The sequence below is a fragment of the Trachymyrmex cornetzi genome, unplaced genomic scaffold (genome assembly GCF_001594075.2).
Source record: "Trachymyrmex cornetzi isolate Tcor2-1 unplaced genomic scaffold, Tcor1.1 scaffold227, whole genome shotgun sequence".
Taxonomy (NCBI): Eukaryota; Metazoa; Arthropoda; class Insecta; order Hymenoptera; family Formicidae; genus Trachymyrmex; species Trachymyrmex cornetzi.
Window position 1 is genome coordinate 716,898 of NW_017296923.1, and position 19,397 is coordinate 736,294.

The 19,397-nt window shown below is 36.5% G+C and overlaps 1 protein-coding gene across 1 annotated transcript in view; it reads left to right on the top strand.

Annotated features, from left to right (window-relative positions):
* Window positions 1–1,059: 1,059 nt before the first annotated feature.
* Sox102F (transcription factor Sox102F) overlaps window positions 1,060–19,397 on the top strand; it is a 196,315-nt gene continuing 177,977 nt past the window's right edge. The window contains exons 1-2 of the mRNA XM_018506625.1: window positions 1,060–1,090; window positions 10,046–10,048. The gene's annotated coding sequence lies outside the window, so the exon portion shown is untranslated. The remainder of the gene's footprint in view (window positions 1,091–10,045; window positions 10,049–19,397) is intronic.

Genomic DNA, 19,397 nt, shown 5'->3' on the forward strand with positions numbered 1-19,397 from the left:
GCAAATTTTTTGGAATTTCAAGCAATGCGAACAAACCCAATGATACATCGTGCGCTTATGCGCGAAATGGAACGCACCCTAAAGTTGATTTGAACGGTTAGTGGAAACGTACCTGTAACCGTTTGGTCGCGAGTCGCGAGGCGGGTGTGACGGGCATCGTAATTCGAGTCGTATAATCGCGCTCATTTTTGCTTATTTCGTGTCCCCTCGCAATATCCTACGCGTTGCATCTGATTAACATCGTCGTGTCTCAGAGGTGCCGTGCCAACTGCCAAGTGTCGCGCGAGTATCGTATTTTGGTAATCGGTGTGTGCGCGAGCGTACTAAGTTTTCTACGAGTGTAGTGTGAGTGCCATGAAGAAGCCAACGGACAACGCGAAAATAAGAAGCCCGGGGAGGCATCGTGCATCAAGCTGAATATCTGAGTGAGTAATTTATTATTTGATTGTTATATTTGTTACTGCGACATTAATCGTTCGTCCCTGATAAAATCATATACGTTGCACTTCTTGCTTCTCACAGACAACATGTATGCCTTAAAGACAATAATGACATTAATGACGTTTTTTAGGACATACATATTTAAAAGATGTGTAAAAACATCGTAAAGCATCGTAAAATAACGTAAAAATATCGTGTTGTTTAAGTTCTTTTTTTGTGTACTTTTTCGTATAAAGGATTCTCTCTCTCTCTCTCTCTCTCTCTCTCTCTCTCTCAAAATATCTAATCAAATATTGATAATATTACATTCATGAATGTATGAATATACATATAAATATAATGATGAATGTATGAATATAATATTTTCAAGATGTATTAGATTTATATCATTAGGATTATTTTATTATAAATATTAAACTTTCATTTTTTATCAGATTTACAAAAATTGTTATACTTAATGAAAGGACTTTTCTCCGAAATTATATGATTATTTTATGAAATATCTATTTAAAAGGGAAGGACGAAAAATTTAATGTATGCAAGATAATTTTTAGAAATATTCATTATTTCTAAAGGAGTCTATAATATGGATATATTTTTATTTTACAGATTATTACGGTTACAATTCTGCCCTTGCACATTATGTGAAGTGAGTCAAATTATTTTTTATTTCAATATAAAAGGTAATGACCTATGAGAATTGTCTCTTGATAATTATTGCATATATATATATACATTATTTCTCTGTTTATGAACAGAGAAATGTGCGAATATGAATTTTAAAAAAGTATTAAAAGTATAATGAGGAAATAGTGGTAGAAGATTATTGTAAATATTTTCAAAATTACTTCTAAAGTAAGTTAGATGGAGATGTAATGAGAAATATAATAGATGTAATATTTCATTATATGTAGGTATATATATATATATATATATATATATATATATATATATATATATATACATCATTAGTAAATAATCTAGATCTTTTATAGCACCAAATAAATATTAATATTTTTCATGCAAATTGATCAAAAATTAATATAAGCATGCTGTGTATATTATAAAAAGTGCATAAGTTTCTATTAATTTCTCATTTTGTTGTGAAATTTTATATTAAATCAAAGTAGTTGTCTTGTTGATACATTATATTGAAGCTATTTACGAGAGTAATGCTAGGGGTGATAAACCATGAGTACACACATCCGAATGAGCTTAATTAACGTGCTGCGGGATTAAGTGAAATAAATGTAATTTGCATAAATAACGAATTCGACAAAATCCATTGCGATCGATTGGTATAATCAGCGTGCGAATGGCTCGTGGTCCAATCGATTTTCGTCTCGTCGAATGAGTTAACATTCTAGAATTCACTGGAAAACTACATTCGCAGTATATAAAGCTTTTTCTCGATATTACATTCGCGCGACGTTGATCGTCAATTTATAAAAACGAACTTGTCAGTTAGGTAACTTTTTTTATCATTAACTATAAATGTCCTACAGCAAGCAAATGTCGATCCGGTAGTGGTAATTTTATTTAATCATATAGACTCATTTAAAAGGATGATTTAATTAACGTACTAGTACATAAATTCAAACTCTGCAAAGTGCAAATACTTGAACTTACATCAGCCGACATCGTTATTGCACAAGGGATAATATTCTTAGTTATTAATAATTCCATAAAATACTTTCAGACATGAACATACTCAAGAAGAGGGGATTACCTTTGTTCTCGCCCCTAAATTTTGACAAGGAGAAACAAATTATAAAAATTATTTTTATAGAAGGGCCAAACGTTCATTGCCCGATTGGTAGCTCATGCATTGTTCATAAGAAAATTCGCTTAAGATCTTCGAAGGCTGACTTTAATATAAGTATTTTGATAAGTTTTGTGTGAAGATAAACTTTTCTCGATTAAAATTTTATAGAGAATTCTATTGAACGCACTCAAGCTGAGACATAGGATTGTTCAAATGATTTAATTTCATCAAATGATACTTTCTTCTTTCTTTCGTTTTTTATTTAATAAAGTGTATGTACAATTCTCTCTCTCGATGCAAGATGGAATCTGCATCATTATTCCGTAAGAAATGATATCTCTAATCGATGCTAGTATCATTGGGTATCTATCTGGCTTGAGTCACAAAATCGCACTTTCACTTGGTCCAGTTTAGGCCTTGTTCTTTTTGGCTGAGCTTTTACACCAGTTCATCTTTCTTCCTTTTCTCTCCAGGAAGAAAGATGAACTGGTGCAAAAGTTCAGCCAAAAAGAACAGGCCTTTTATCACTTATGTTTTCTACTCAACAAAATGCGGTATCGTGTAATTTTACAAACACCATCACTCGGCACATGCATTCGCCGCTAGTGTCACGAAGTATCTACCTTGCGCCAAGCAGCGTCGTTCTCGTGCAACCCGACATATATCACTCCCAGTTTCCACGGTCCTCGAGCTGATCCCCGCAGGAAGAATGAACGGGAAACGAAACAACCGATAAACAACGACGCGTTATACCCCGCTGTCGAGGTTATCTATCCGTCTGCACTTTGCCGACTCACGGATTTCTTCTCACCGTGTATATTTACAATCGAATCGTAACGTCGAAGTGAAAGTTCAATCGTACCGCAGCGTGCTATTCTTTTTCCAATTGTCTCGTCATCGCGAAGCGGAGCACAGCGCAGACACACGCAGAGAGAAAGACAAAGAGATAGGTAGAACGTTTATTGCTGTTCTAAGCAGTCCTCTTTAGGAACATATGATGTAGAAATTAGAGAAATAAAGCGTCAAGTGATAAGATTATGGAAAAAATTGGATGGTTCAGCAAAGCTATAACTGTACGAGTTCAACATCTATAACTGAGAAAATTTGATAGTTCAATAAAGATATTCTTTGCTACAATGAACAAAATTGCTAATTATTTTCATCAACAAATTTTCTTCATTGTAATAACAGAAGTACACACATCATCTTAGCTAGCATGTTTTGTTCTGTGTATTGGAAAAATTTTGATCTACATATATATTGAATTGACTTTTACCTATAGAAAGTTGTCTTTGCTATATTAACAAATTTACTGTGCTATTACAATGCTAATTTTATCCAGTTGTACAACTTTGCTATCTTAACATACACGGAAAAGAAATCCTATATTTAAGTAATATTTGTTTTAATAGTAGCTAAGTAAACATTTTTTTATTGTAAATAAATATTTACTCAAAAAGAAAAGATAATACTTAAATGAAATAATGTGTGTTTACGTTCAGTAAATATTTATTTGCAATAAGGAAATGTTTGCTTAGCTACACTGAAAAAAATATAATCAATTTTAATAAATATTTAGTTGAATACATGCCAACTAAATATTTATTAAATATAAAGATATATTTATTTGATACAAGAAATGTTAATTTGATTTAACAATATTTTTGTTTACTAAACAAATATTTATTTACTGTAAGTAAATATTTAGTTGACAGTATTGAACTAAATATTTATTAAAATTGACTATATTTTTTTCTCAGTGTACTATTCAAGGAAATATTACTTAAATGTAGAAATTTTTTTTTTTTTTTTAGAAAAAAGATAACTGCCCATATATTACAACTGTAGACTTGCTGAATCAGTGAAGATTTTAGTTGTTTTAACAAATCTTTTTCTTTTCGTGATAAGATAAACAAAATGGAATAAAAAGTAAAATCTATAAAATGTACACAAAGAAATAAGAATTGAAGTAGCACAGGTGAGTAACGGAGGTGGGAACACGGTAGCCAAGTTTATCCTCGCCGCTGCAGGTGACAGAAGAGCCCTCGCCTGAAGAGAGAATGAGAAACACGGCACCTCGTTGATCCTGAAGGATCCCCTCTGCCCAGTCTCCACGAGACGAATTCTCACGCTTCGCATTCGATATATGCATACATTGGGCGATTCTCCGGTCTCCGACTTAATAACACCCGACTGCCGCTTCGTTCGCGTGGTGTAAATTAATGCCCGCGGCTCGCTGTGTGTGTAGAGTCTGTAGAAAATCTTTCTACGCACGCACACACACGCGGAGTTCTCGCTGCCCTCGTTCCCCATGAAATTTTTCGCACTGCTCGCCCACTTGCTTCACTTTCACGCGACGAGATGCGCTACCGAATGCATCGCTTCTCCCGCGTAGGCGTCTCGCAAGAAGCGACTTTGTCTCGACAGCGTTACGGTAGAAATGTTGCGATTCAGGCTATCGAACTGGATATAATATACTGATGCAAATCCAATCGAGATTGTATTATAATTTCTACCAGAAATTGCATAAATATTCAGATATATATTTATATGTAAATACTCTTCGAGATATTACGTAGAGATATTTTCAGGTTTTAATTTAAATAATTAATATCAGAAATTATATAAATACTCACGTAGAGATATTTTCAGGCTTTAACGTGGATAATCTTTTTGTATATATATTATTTTAAGCGTAAAATGTTAAACATGAAAGTCATAATTCTTCAAGGTCGCTCAGCAATGTTTCAGTGCCAGCATCGTGATTACGGAACGGCTAATGCTCTTCAAAACGCGTATTCGCTCTGCTTTTCAGTAAACGCTAACCAAGTTCGAAAGTAGTTAAGAAGATTCTAACGAGATACCGGTCGTTATGCTCGCAGTCTCAATGCGCGTACGCAACTCTCACTGCGTTTCGTTAACGATCTCCATTCCGCGACAACGTCCAGGTGGAAGCGGTGAAATGAGATTTTGCCAGTCGACGTTGTACTCATGGTTCTTATGTGCTTTCCCGCGTAAAGTATGCGCCCGGTTAATGGCTCCGCAGAGAACAGATATTGCATGGAGACGCTTGGACTCCGTGGTAAGGTGCCACGGCAGGCAATTAATTCCTCCGGTTAGACTTCCGTATCGGAAAGAGATAAACGCCAGACGCTCTCGGTCGAGAGACCTTAGGATCGTATATTACCACGCAGTTTTGCGAAATCCTTTCCCAACTGCTCGTCGTACGCCACGCTTGCAAGAACTGTAGTTTTAAAGAAGCACTAGATCCTTCTTGACTTTCCTTTGACTCTGACAAGTTACATAATATAATACTTGGCAAAATATAATTGTTGGTAAAACCAAGTTATTACATATATGTAATATTATCTTTTTGTAAATTACTTACTGTGTAAACGGAAAGAATGATTTTACTGTAATATCTAAAAATTTAGATAGATACAGAAGAGATTCGAAAATAATTTTATTGGATTATCTAAATAATTATGTAGAAAACTCAAGCATGATGAGCAATTCTGCAAAAAATTTTAACGTTAGACAACCGGTTTGAACATCTTACATTATTATTTTGATAGTCCAAGAAATTTATATTAGAGTCTACATCTAGAATTTTTTAATACTTCAGCAAAATCATGTATTATTTACATTTTATATAGGCATAAATAAAAGAATAGATTGCGTATTTCTAAGAAGTCGTTACTACAAAAAATGAGGTAGTTTCGTAAGTAACTTAAATTATATTGAACAGAACAAAGAGAACTCATAACAATCAAAATTATACAATAAAAAAGGATATAGTTAAGCGTGGAAATTAGTGCGCACAAAATTAAGTCAGATATAAAATAAATATGAAATAAATTTACTTAAATGAAGAGCATAGTACTACATGTTTCGGCTTACTTTTGAACTCTCTTTAAAGTTATACACATAGTATCGATTATGTGAAGTAATAGATGTGTTAATGTGCCGTAAAAGCTATTGTGTAAATAATGTATCATTCACAGACGATTATGAAAGACTGTGTGGAAAGAATATCTTTGTTTCCTAAAGATTAGATCAGGCAAACAAACCCTTTATAAACCCACCAGCGCAAATTAATTGAGTTGGGACAAATTGAGATGGTAAAAATTGAGTGCTATTTTGTTGCTAATTTGTTGCTCTAGAGCGAATTTTGTTGGTTCAATCGTTTAGCAGCAAATAAAAAAAAGAAAATGAGGGGTCCAGGTTAATGGCAAGGTGGACTCTCCCATAATAAAAATTATATATAGAGCTGCGATATAAAAAAACAAGTACACCAGATTTTGTTACTTTTTTGTTGCTCCAAGATAGTGCAAAAACATATCGAAAAAATTACATTATTAAACAAATATCTGTATATAATCAAAACTGCACCGTCACACATCTCAGGGTCATAAGTAAAAGTTACATATACAAAATTTGTTGTTCGCTGGATTTGCGATGGTGGGAGGTCCAGGTTAATAGAGGTGGCAAACGACTCTACGATATCAGTGACTTGATAATGACTTAAATCATATCACTTTCTCTCTCTCTCTCTCTCTCTCTCTCTCTCTCTCTCTAGCTTTCTAAAGTATCGAGTTGAGGAGAAATACTAATTTGATTCAGTTCTTTCTTAAAAAAAAACACACAGATGCTAAGATTAAGAAATGTACGGTCTATGATCATTTATATGATATCATTTGTTTTGATTTCTTGAGCGAATAATGTGATAAGTAGGTACTTTCAAGAATATTTATGTATTTTGCTTCCAAAAGAATAACATAAGTAGATATCGAATTTTTGCTTTTAAATTATGACAATTACGATCGTATATTTGCAGGGAAATGTATTCATTCATTATATTTACAGTAGCTGAAGGCAACCATTTCTCTTATTAAAAAATGAACGATCCGCATCATGTTTCTGCATTAAAATCATATTAAAATCCTCGGACTCATTTTCGCGGTCATTTATGTGCCACTTCTGCAACAAAGTATATATACACGGTTAAATCGTATCGTGTTGCGACGCCGTATCTGAATACTTGCGTGCAACTGCGCCTATTTATAGTCGTGTCCCTAAAAAAAAAACCGTAGCTGTACCTTTACCCAGATACATTATCCGCCGAGGTACGTGTACCTGTACCGAGTTACTCTGAAAACGTGCTTTACACGTCACCGGTTGGGATGGTCCGGTTACAGAACGAGCGGGCTGGCGCCAAGTGGATGTCACCACCACATATTTGGCTTCACAAGGACGGCATACACGTGCGCGTTGGTGTGTCCCGTGTACTCGAGCCGGATGCCTTAGATTCCGCGCGGCTAATTAACTTTGCGCTATGGTGAATCTCCGGTTAAATTCAGCCTCGCGCGCTGCGCGACAATTATCGCGTCTCCTAGATCAACATAGTGGCGCGAAAAAAATCTGTGTGGTGTTCCTCAGAAGTCGCGGGGCGATCGTAATTGCTCCGCTCGCGTAACGTCTTATTCACCGTGTCGATCTGAATTACTAATCGTATATTGCTCCTTGAACGAACGAACGAGCGAGCGAGCGAGCGAGTCGACGACGCGTCGAATCACGCGGGAGTCGCTTTTAAGGAGATACGCGTTAGAGGCTCGATGACGGGGCGACAGGCGAAATGGATGGCGCGTAATTGCGTGCTGCGATAGCAGAAGAAAGTAAATTTACGGACGGCCCGGCCGTAAATTGCTCGTCGGCGAATTGTGCGGACGGATGTTCATATACATGAGAGGTGCCTGCGCGTTAGCAGGGCGATTTAAATGGTTGCGAGGTAATTGCTGATTAACGGAGGAGGATCGCCGATTTCTCATTTTACATCGCTTCAATAATTCCGAGTAGAAGGGTAACACCGACGATACGATTCGATCTATTTCTAGTTCGTCACCCAATTAAATAAGTAATTCAATTCTGTCTTGCACTACCTGTGACAGCGTACACTTATTATTAGCAGTAATTGATAGGAAAGTCTTCCTTTGATAGGCAGATTATTATGTGTGTGAATACCTTTTTCAGATAATTATGTAGGGAATAGATTTTTTAAGAAAAGACGTAGGCATTAGAAAATTTAAAAGGCGTATCAATTAAATTGTTTTAAAATTTTCTTTCAGAAAGTTACACAATTAAAAGTCGGACGATTGACGTTTCGATAAATACACTTCAATTGAAGTAGGTTTTCTTGTTGCTTCTCCGTATTATATCAAGATGTTGGTTCTAATATATTATTAGTGATCCGAGATTAATGATTTGAGATACAAAACGGATTTAATTATAATATTTATTCTTTTTAGAAACTAATATCCGGTAAACACGGATCGCAAGTGAAAGCACTGTTGCATCGGTTGATATTCGAATGTAGATACGCGGAAAGAACAGTTCGCTGAAGTATTTAAAATTATTAAAGTTAGGTACATCTGAAAATAATTTTGTTGGACTATCAAATAATTATATAGAATACTGAAGTCTTGACGACAAAGATTTTAATATTCTAGCACTTATATAATTTGAGCGTCTTACATAATTATTTTGATAGTCCAAAAGGGTTGCCACAGACCTGGAAAACCGAGAAGTCAGGGAAATTGATATTGATCATGGAAAACCGGGAAAAGTCAGGGAAAAATGTAAAAAAGTCTGGAATTTTGAAATTTACTCACAATTTCCTTAAACTGTTTCTATTCTAAATAATTGTTATAATTTTTTATTATTTTATATCTGACGTTTATAATGAAATACGTTCAAAATTCTCACACTTTAAACGATTTTAATAAAATAATTAAAATAATTAAAATTTATATTTTATGCAGTATTTTTATTTGATCGCTCTTTTTCGTAACTGCATTCTTTTTTCCAATACTAATTAATTTTTTGTTGGCTTGAATTTGCACCCAAAATTTTAATATGCTACTAAACCTTTTTTGCGTTGTTTTTTTAATAATGTAGACTAACTTTCCTACAACTCTTGACTTTAAATGTGTTAAAATTTACATATTTCATATTGGAAAGTTTTGTATTTTTATCTGGAAAACCTGGAAAAGTCAGGGAATTTTTAAATTTATTTTCTGTAGCAACCCTGTCAAATTAATTTAATTTCAAATCTGTGTATCTAATTAAATTTTTTAATATTTCAATAAAACCGTCCTTTCCGTATATTTATCCCGAAATTCGTTCTTTCGCAAAGTAGATAATCGCAACTTTGAGTGCACGCAGATGCTCTTGATGCATGGGAGTCAAGGTAGAATACACGCTTGGCATTCACCTATGAGAAGCGCTTGTGTTTTGCACGCGTGGAAAATGAGTCATATTCGCGCACGTAATATCTTGATTAAGACGATTTGAATGACGCTAAAATGAAAAAAAAGCCATCACGGTTTCGACGTTTCTTACACAGGAGTGTCGAACGCCCGTTAAGTGTGGACGAGTGCTCGTGGCGATCGTGACTAATGTGACATCGCTGCCGCAATTAACATATTAATCGTACGATAACGATCGTGTGGGTGCCTCGTGCGGCTTCGCACGCATCTCGCGTCCTGAACTTTCTCGAGTGACGAAGGAAAAAACCACCGACCACGCGGAATACGCGCGCGTAAATCATCGCGACGAACGATTCTTATTTATTGTTAGGTAGGCGGATAAGAAGATATGTGTCAGGTGCTTTATTACTCGTTGGATTTATGAAGGTTATCATTAATGCGCGAAGAACGGAATCAACATCTTATTCTACGCATTATGTTACGAATCGAAAAGTTTTTTTAGACATTGGTATACGATGTAAGAAGAATATTTAATCTTTAAATATTAGTTAGGGGTGATGTAAAAGTACCCAAGTTGGTAGATGGGATGCTCAGAACACCTCAAAACAAATTTCAACTTTTAGTTATACTTTTTGCTAATCATTATGTTATAATTAAATTTATACTAGTTATATTTTTATGAGATAAAAATAATAAATTTCAAAATATTTTTTAGTAATACTTTTTATTTTCCTTTTCCAGAACAAGGTTTTAATGAAAATTATACCTGATCACCTATCTACCCACTTAAAGATTAATATTTTTTATATAACTAACAATAGATGTTTAAACAATATTGAATTTTTAACTTTTAGAAAACTGTTGAATGTTTACAAAAAGCTTTGCGAATTAGGAAAAATATGCGCTAAAAGAAATTTACAATTAATTTTTATAGAAATATATTAAATTCGTTTTATAACGCATATGACATTAGTTGTTTATTCATGTAATCATATTCATGCCGGAGGATAATGTCGAACGGAAGATAATAGGCGAAACTTGTTTCAGTTAAAACATTTATGGTAGCCCTAGGATCATAGTAATTAATATTAATTATTAGAGCGTATTTTAATGTTAATTAATACCGCAGCCATTTAATTGCGCCCAGGGCAGATTTCTCGGTACGCACCATCGATACCGTCGAGCCGCACTCGTAAAACGGCAATTAATAATGTGAAATGTTTGCACCCGATTCGCTGCGGTAATACGCGCTCTCATTCGGCCGCTTCATAAACCGAGCGATCTCTCGTCCCTTACGATACGTGCGGATCGTCACGAGCAAATTATAGCCGACATATAAGAAAAATCATCCGCACTTTCTCGTCGCGGTGACATGCACGACGAATGATGGAACACGTACACCAAGAGAAGAATCAGGCTTACACCTGTTTGCCTCGTCATCGAGTGCAATAACACGGGATTCTGATCCAACGATCACGAGCAAGTATCTTCTTCCCGCGCACCCTTTCCTCTGAACTCGACTTGTTCTACCACCGGGAACATAATGCCACACGGAGCAGGTACTCATAACGCCCGACCAACTTGTTGAGATATAGCCCGGGTAGTGTTTCAATCGCTTGGCTACGACCGTCGACAATGATACGTGCACGTATGCAAAACGTATTACAATATTGGATACCGGGACTATGCATCATGATAGTCGAAATAAATCATACGGCAACAAGCACCGACGTGGCTAGGAGAGTCTTAAATAATTTAGCAATTTTTCGACGCCGCGACCTTAAGGTCATACCGAGGCATCGCGTAAATCCCTTTAGCTCGTAAGGCTCTTCTCCTCCCTTTTCTCGCGCCGAGTATTCTGCCTTACTGGAAACCGAGGGAAATCGCATGTTTGTTCAAAAAACTGGCGTATCCCACGTGCTTGCGTCCGCGGTAATAAAGAGTCCTGTGCTTCGCGTATCGTTGGAACGCTTCCGCAAATCGAGCAACAAAACGCGTGGCGTACTGTGGCGGATATTATGTAAGCGTTTCAGTATGCAAAAATGAAACCCGTCCCTTTGACTAGTTTACTCCTCGCTCGAGGCTCAAAAGCAACGAGAAAAATTTCTGATCTTTCAGCAAAGAAATTTCAGTTTATGGTATTTCATCTTGTTCGTTCATGCTAAAGTTGGAGAGATACATAAGTTTTCATTTACAAATGTACGGACTGCTGTCTACTTCATCAAATCAATATTTACTTTTCTTTTCCATGTGTATATCTATTAATGCTAATTTAATGGTAAGGCTACTATTGAAGACACACAAACACACAGACAGACACAGAGAGAGAAAGAGAGAGCTTTTTAGGAAATATTACATTTAGGAATAAAGAGAAAAAAGTAATAATAAGCATAAATTATTCATTTAATGTCCAATAACATAGTTAAACATCAATGACAAATTTAATCATTACAGGAATATACCGTACAACTGTAAGATGAATAATTCGATTCTGCATTGAAAATTTGCAGTTCGGGTATTATAAGATAGCACGAAATTGCGCCAACATAAGATGGACAACATTGTGTCTAAAGCCTCACAATGCCACTTGATCCTTCGACCACCGCTTTCGTGTATTCATGCGTGTATATTCGTGTTCCGTGCTCTCTCCTGCTCTCCCTTTCTCTCCGCTTTCTTTCTTCTCCCTGATTATAATGGCCAAACACATAATAAAGAGGGCAAAACGCGATATGTAGGGCGGCTAACAATGGAGCACACCTGAGCACGGGCCGGTGCGTTTGAGGTGGCATTGGGGAGGTAGAAGGTACCGCATGGTGCACCGGTATGAAATGTGGGGGAACAGAAAAACACGCGAGGGAACGGGAAGAAAGGCGCAAGGAACGGAACAATGCTTTCAGCCTCTTCTGCTTTTTCTTCTTCTTCTCTTCAACAGCGGTTGATGCTGCCCGCGTCCCTTCCTCGATCCCTCTTGTCGGAGAACTCGGGTGCCAGCGCGACGCTCTCCGATTTGTTCGCGAAATGCCGAACACGGCCGGTCACTTGGTACGCATGTCGTCGTAAAGCAGCACGGCATTGTCCATCTCGCACTTTCGCGTGTGCGTGAATTGTCTCATTCGCGTTCGCGTGTCATTCTTCTAGGGAACCGGTCATAATTTGGGTCTCAAGGCTGCTGTATCTTTTCACGTATTGTGAGAATTTTCTCCAATTATGTATACATATCGAATAGTAATTATTATATTTAAGAACAAATAACACAGGTTTTAAGAGATTCTACTCGCATTTAAAATTATTTTATAAATAGACATAAAGAAGAAATTTATTAAATTGATTTTGCCCGTTGGTTCGTACTTTTTATTTTAGAAATAACTGTCTAATATTGCTGTGAAAGTATATCATATTTAACTATGTGATTCTTTAAATGTACTTGGCGTTATGTCTACAATTCTGCTTGACGCCGTTAATAACTTCTCTTTGATCAATTACTTCTCAAGTACTTTTGACATTAATGTTTTCCCACCGCTGCGAGAAATCATTAACCATTGCAGGCTCGCTGCTTCCGACATTAAAACTTAAAACGGCGGTGATATAATTATGAGCAGTGGCTGAGATTTTTGCTCTTGCCATGAATTCTTGTGAGTCGCTACTAATATCGGGCTATAAAATAAATTGGCAGTTTTTTTTACTCATCAGTTTTCACACACACATACTTTGTATATAATAAATAAAAAATGTTACAGATCTTTTAATTGATTGAAATTACAAATTTTTATTTAACAACCTCAGGATTTATGAATAAAATATTTTTATCGTAAAATGAGTATTTTATTTTATATTGATCACGTAAAGTTACTTTTACTGTCTTTTATTGTCTGTCGTTTATAAAAAATTAAATGACCGCATTCAACAGAATGTTTATTTGCAACTGTTGAGAGTTTTCTTCTCTGCGATAGAATTATTCTTCTAGAGGTCTAAAAGGATAATTCAATCAGCACAAGGAAACAAACTTCTAACAATTGCAAAATAAGCATTCTGTTGAACGTGGCCAATATCTAAATTACTTTAAATTAGGTTTACTAAAGAATGTTGAAGTATGCATATATGTTTTACAACGGATATTATGTATTAGCATCGTTATGGCCATTATACTTATAATTCTCGTAAATTATATCAAACCTGCTATTAAAGTTTTAACGAATGACAGTTACCTATTGCGGAATGCTGCAGAAGAAACTTCACACATTCTCAAAGAATGTGCGTATAGGATTCTCCAGCAAATCGATTGAACACAAATAAACATAATCTGAAGTGTATGTAGCGAAAGAAGCTTTCACGTGGCTCCGGATTATTGCTCGATTAATAGCCACTTTCGATAAAAATAAAACATTGCTAATAAATCTGAGAATATTGACTTTCCATTAAATCATGAAAATTTTCAATCCTTAATAATCCAATGGAATCCAGAGATGGATTTAGCTTTCTGATTTGAGAAAAGAAATAAATATTATAGATGGATATGTAAAGAGAGAAGGGGGGGGGATAGAGAGTTTCCATTTTTTAATTAAATTAAAGTGATATAATTATTAATTTCTTTTTATAAAATAAATTTTTATTTACCAATATACAGAGTGAGGATAAATCTATATAATACAACCAGATGGGGAGGGGGAATTATCCCTTATATAAAAATAAGAGTCGAAAGTGCAGAATAAACTTTTTTCGTCTGAGGTTTTGTTGTTAGTAATTTTTCTCTTGATAAAATGAATAAAATTTAAATATTTGTCACATTTTCTTTAATTCTGCCACTCGTGAAGTCGTAATAAAGGACGTTATGTAAACATGATAACGTTTATCTTTCCACAACTGTATCTTCATTAAGCCCGCATATGGGATTTTCAAACTTTATTTTCTCGACAAGAGTTTCGAATGAAAAAATTTATTCTGTTGACCAATTTTTGTATAAAGAATTATGCGCCGTTCAGTTGTACCATAGGTTTGTCTCCACCTCGATTTCTGCCCTACATTTCCAGAAAGTTTCATTAATTATGGCTTATAACTGTCCCTGCACATTCTTAGAATTATGACAGTAGTCAAGAGGGAGATAATCATATCTTCAGTTCATAAATACATGTTGCTCTTTCATTCATTCCGCATGCTATGTCCTTTCTCTTTTTTTAATGGCAAGATTTTATAATTATTTTTTGTTTGTTTATTCGCGCACTATGGTTTTCGAGATCGATATAATATCTACTTATATATTATATTCCATAATTTCGAATGCATGACTAAAAGAACGCATATTCTTCTAAACTATAATAGTTATTATTCATTTTATTTGAGTCGATGTAAACGCGCATACCGTGAAAAGTTACACTTGCATTAACGGAAGTTGTTACATTATGTTGCAGATCTTTCCAAACACAATGGATTTAAATAAGTCGAGGCATGTACGACCTGCAGGTCAAGGGTCGTGCATGAACCGCGCTTACACTTACAGCGAGTCGAAACACGTAACGGTACTAGTTAAAAGGCTTTTCAATTTAAATGTCAGTTACGATAAACTTTTTCTTATATCAAAGGTGTGTTTGGAGAGTGCTATCGGCGCTATTACTCATTCTATTCTTGTTTTATGTCTGAATGATGAAGGTAGAATGACACACTGGAACTGATAGCACATTCCCCGGACGCAGCCTAAACGTAATTGAATAAAGCTTGCATTTATTTTAACTTGCGACCAATGTAACCCGAGACGTTGCTACGAAGTGCAACCATGATCGAACGACGACGCGGATCTTGAGGATGAACAATAACGCTACGATGCGTGCGTCTGGTGATGGTACAATCGTAGGTGATAGTGAAACTCGGAGCAATCCGATCCGAGGGTCCAAGGGCCCGCTGCATAATGGAAGCTGCCTTTAACAATCGCGTAAAAAGACGCCGGGCCGTTTTAGATTGAGGAATATTGGGGCATTGTGAGGCCGCGCGGTCGACATGCGTGTCCGCGTAAGCATGTGTGTAGGTTACGTGCGTTGACAATGGGAAGCCCAGTGGGTGCGTTAATCCGGCATGTGTGAGGACTGTGGGAATATTTCGTGGAGAGAGAGAAGGAGTAGAGGAGCGAGAATCGCGGCGGCGGCGACGGTGGGGAGGGAGGATAGGCGGTCTTGGCTCTATTGTTGCATCTCAGCGATACTATCTGCCGTACACGCGATGCCTCTGTCGGCTCGCCGACAGTGTTGACTCGCGTTTAAAGTCTCGTACACTCGTGTGCACGTTTCTCTCTTTCCCTCTTGTGCTGGGCTCGGCCGGCAGTAATTGCCGCGAACGACGGCGACGTACGGACCGACCGACGAGGAGCCAAGCCAGCGATCGCCGCGGACAGGTCTCTCCATTTATCGAAGCTACACGGCGCACCTTCATCCGGAACCGATGAACTCATTGTCTACCATAACTCACGATTCCACCGATGGCTAATAACGGAAGAGATGGGCTCATCGGAAGCGTCACTCGGTGAGGTCTTGAAAAGTAGAAGGGAGTTCATGGCAAGAGCGCGAAGACAATCGGAAGATGAGCGAAGCTGTGAGTCACTGCTTGCTTTTCTCATTGACAGATATTATCAAGATTGCGTTCTCTACCAGCGATCTTTTCATGATATGTTCTTTCAACTATACCTTCGAAGAGATTGCAATAGTATCGTTAACAAAATAAATATTTGCAGCTCTTTTTAAAAATGGTTAACATTAAAAAAAGTTTGCTTCCATTTATCGTTAGAAATTAGATTATTAAAGTTCCTGTTTATTTACTATATACTATCTCAGATTGTGATGTCAAAAGTGAGAAAATGTGTAAAATGTATAAGGCTTGAGATATAAGGAATAAATATGATTTAATTTCTCTCTAAAACAAGAAATTTGTCGGTATATATACCTATTATAAATCTATTCTATCGATTGCAATGTTGTTTTATTGAAAAATATTCCTATTCAAATATAATTTGTACGAACTTTTATTGTACATTTTCTTGCTTCTGACGTCACAATCCAAGATAGTAGTAGTGAGTTTTCAAAAATTTCATATTTAATTTATATAAAACAATCTCAAATAATTGAGAAATATGGGTTACATTGATATTATATGATCTCGAGCCTTCTCTTCGAACAACAGTTATTTTTGGTATTTTGCAAAAATATCCAAATCTAATTTTTTTAATCACAGTTTATCCGAATTATAAACAGATTTTTTTTTATATACATTAATTAAAGAATCAGTCATTATTCTTGACGGCATCTCCTGGCTTTTGCCTCTTTCTTCCTCGATGTCTCCTTATCGGGGGTTGCAATTTCATCCTTTCGGTCGAGTGGTTTCGAAATTCCAGCTCCGACGGGCGACACCCAACGACGTCTTCGCGCCCGTTAAGAATCCTCGTTCTAATCTCGAGAACGGATATCGAGTCGGTGTACTATGTCGCCGGTGATCGGTCAAGGGATCGCTCTCTTGGAAAAGTGGCCGGGCATTTTTATAGTCGCTGAACGTGGGAATAATTTTGAGACGGGAGCGGTGAAAGGGGGGTAGGCAAAGATGGAACGAGAAGAACGGGGCACCTGGACGCCTTCTCGAGCTAGCTTAGTGATGTGCGAGCACGCGGTTATATACATACCTATACATTCGAGTATCTACGAGGGCGCTCATGCAACACACGTGTCGCCCCGTGTATGCACGTTCATGCAGTTTGTAACGCGCGGAACAGGTATTCCCCCATTGAAATAAGGTAACGTCGCGAATATGAAATATACCCCCTTGTACAACTTGATAATCCGTGGTTACCATAAATCCTGAGTGATTATCCGCGTGTCTATTTATAAGCCTCGTGGCGTCGCCCTCACCTTCGCGCGCCTCGTCTGCCCTCCTCCTTCACCATGCATCTCCTTTCTGCCTACCTTTTCTCTTTGTTCGGGTATTCTCCCAGTATTCTCGTTCTTCTTGACGATACCCCGAAAGGGCTCCACCGTTCCTAAGTATTGTGCGTGTCATGGCTTTTCATGACGCACGTAAGACTCTTTCGGAGATACGCCCGATAGGATTAATCAGCTTACAACGAGAGTTATACTTTTGAGAATGATTTGTTACTGAAACGTCTGTCTGCATCTGTGATAAAAATTGGTCGGATAGTCATAACGTTATTTTACAAAAAAAATTGTAACAAGAACAATTAGGTCTATTCGTGTTGCTTGAAATCTTTTTTGGAAAAATTTTGTTTTCATTTAAAAGAAGATAAATATTCGGATGTTGAAGAGAAAGCGAAACTGTTGAATGCAAAAAGTATGAACAACGCGAACAGACTTCTGATCGATGGAAAATAATGCAATTTTAGCTCATTATTTTCGATGCAATACGTTGTGATATGGATACGTGTAATTTAATTTTTTCTGACTAAAGAATACAAGCGAATTTGCAGCATATATTAATTAAAAGCAAATGTAAATTTTGGCGCTAGTTTACAGTCTCACATTTCGCATGAAGAAAATGCGAGAAAATGTATTGAGTCAGAAGATAATAAATAATTCAGTTTGATATACGAGCTCCAATATCGCGAGATCTCGCCGCGTGCCGTCCGTACATGGATATGTGCGAGTGGGTTGTCGCATTTTGCCTCGTAGACAGATACATGCATATCGATCATTCTAGATGCATTGACAGCTTCATTCGAGAGCATATTCCGTGGAATTACATATTCGCTTCTTGCTCCCCTTTCAATATTTAATACGTTTCCTCCAGAACGTAACGTATTAAAATGTCTTTTTTCTTGAAGAGATCAGTATCATTGGATTGTCAGAGTTCTCTAATCTTATTATCGGTTTCCCCTATTATTCCTGTGTAAAGACGCGGAAAGTTTGAGTACTGCGATCTAAAATATGTTAGTTATTATCGCATACTAATATGTAGGTATTAATAATAATTATTATATACTTGCGATAAAAAAATGTATTAGTAGTTTAGTATACTGTATGGGGTATAGAAATCTCGTTTTCTGTATATTACCGTTATCTGTATATTACCAAGTCTTCATACACAATTAGCAATATTACAACATCTAATGCATATAGGTATTTAAATTTCATAGTAGAAAGGAAATTAGTATAAATTGCTATTTAATTTCCGTGTTAATTAATGTTTTCTATTGCACACCGAAGCATTCAGAATATCGTAATGCGAAACTCAGTCGACAGCAAGTAGCGGGAAACAAAAAGTAATCGAATGTCGATCTGTTTCAAATAGAGACAGCGTTTAGTGTAGAAAATGATTTTCGGTTCGCGCGCGCTGAAGAGGTCAATGCTGAGAGAAGGCGAGGGAACTGGGAGTAACGTCGTCGCCACAGGCACTGCGGCAAGCTATTAAAAACCCAAGTTATGAATGAAAGCCGGGCTGAAATAGAATGGCATGCCGGGTCCCGCCCACAGGAACAGGTACGAACACTACGACTATACGCACAGCCTCGGCTAAGCCCAGTGTCAAAAGATTCCCGAATAGCTACAGACGATTACTGAGAGATGCGCAAGTCGCCGCTTTGCACACAGAACCGGTAGTCAAATCTTCGGATAATTTAATTACTATACATATGTCAAAATCAACTTGTTCACGTCAATACCCGCATATTGCTGAGACTCCATAAAAAAGCAGAGTATTTGCACGGATTACTCATTCACATGTTAAGAGTGTGTGCGTATCTTAACGATTTTTTTCTTTTTTCTAAGAAGATAAATTTATAGAGCAAATTTTTTATAGAAATCTCTGTTAGACAACATAATACATATACGTAAAGTAAATACATTTAATTATTAACCATGTTATAAATTAGAATATGAAGTAGAGTGAGCATTGCGATGGTTCGATAAATAATTTATGGAAATCGCGAGTTCGATCGATTGAAG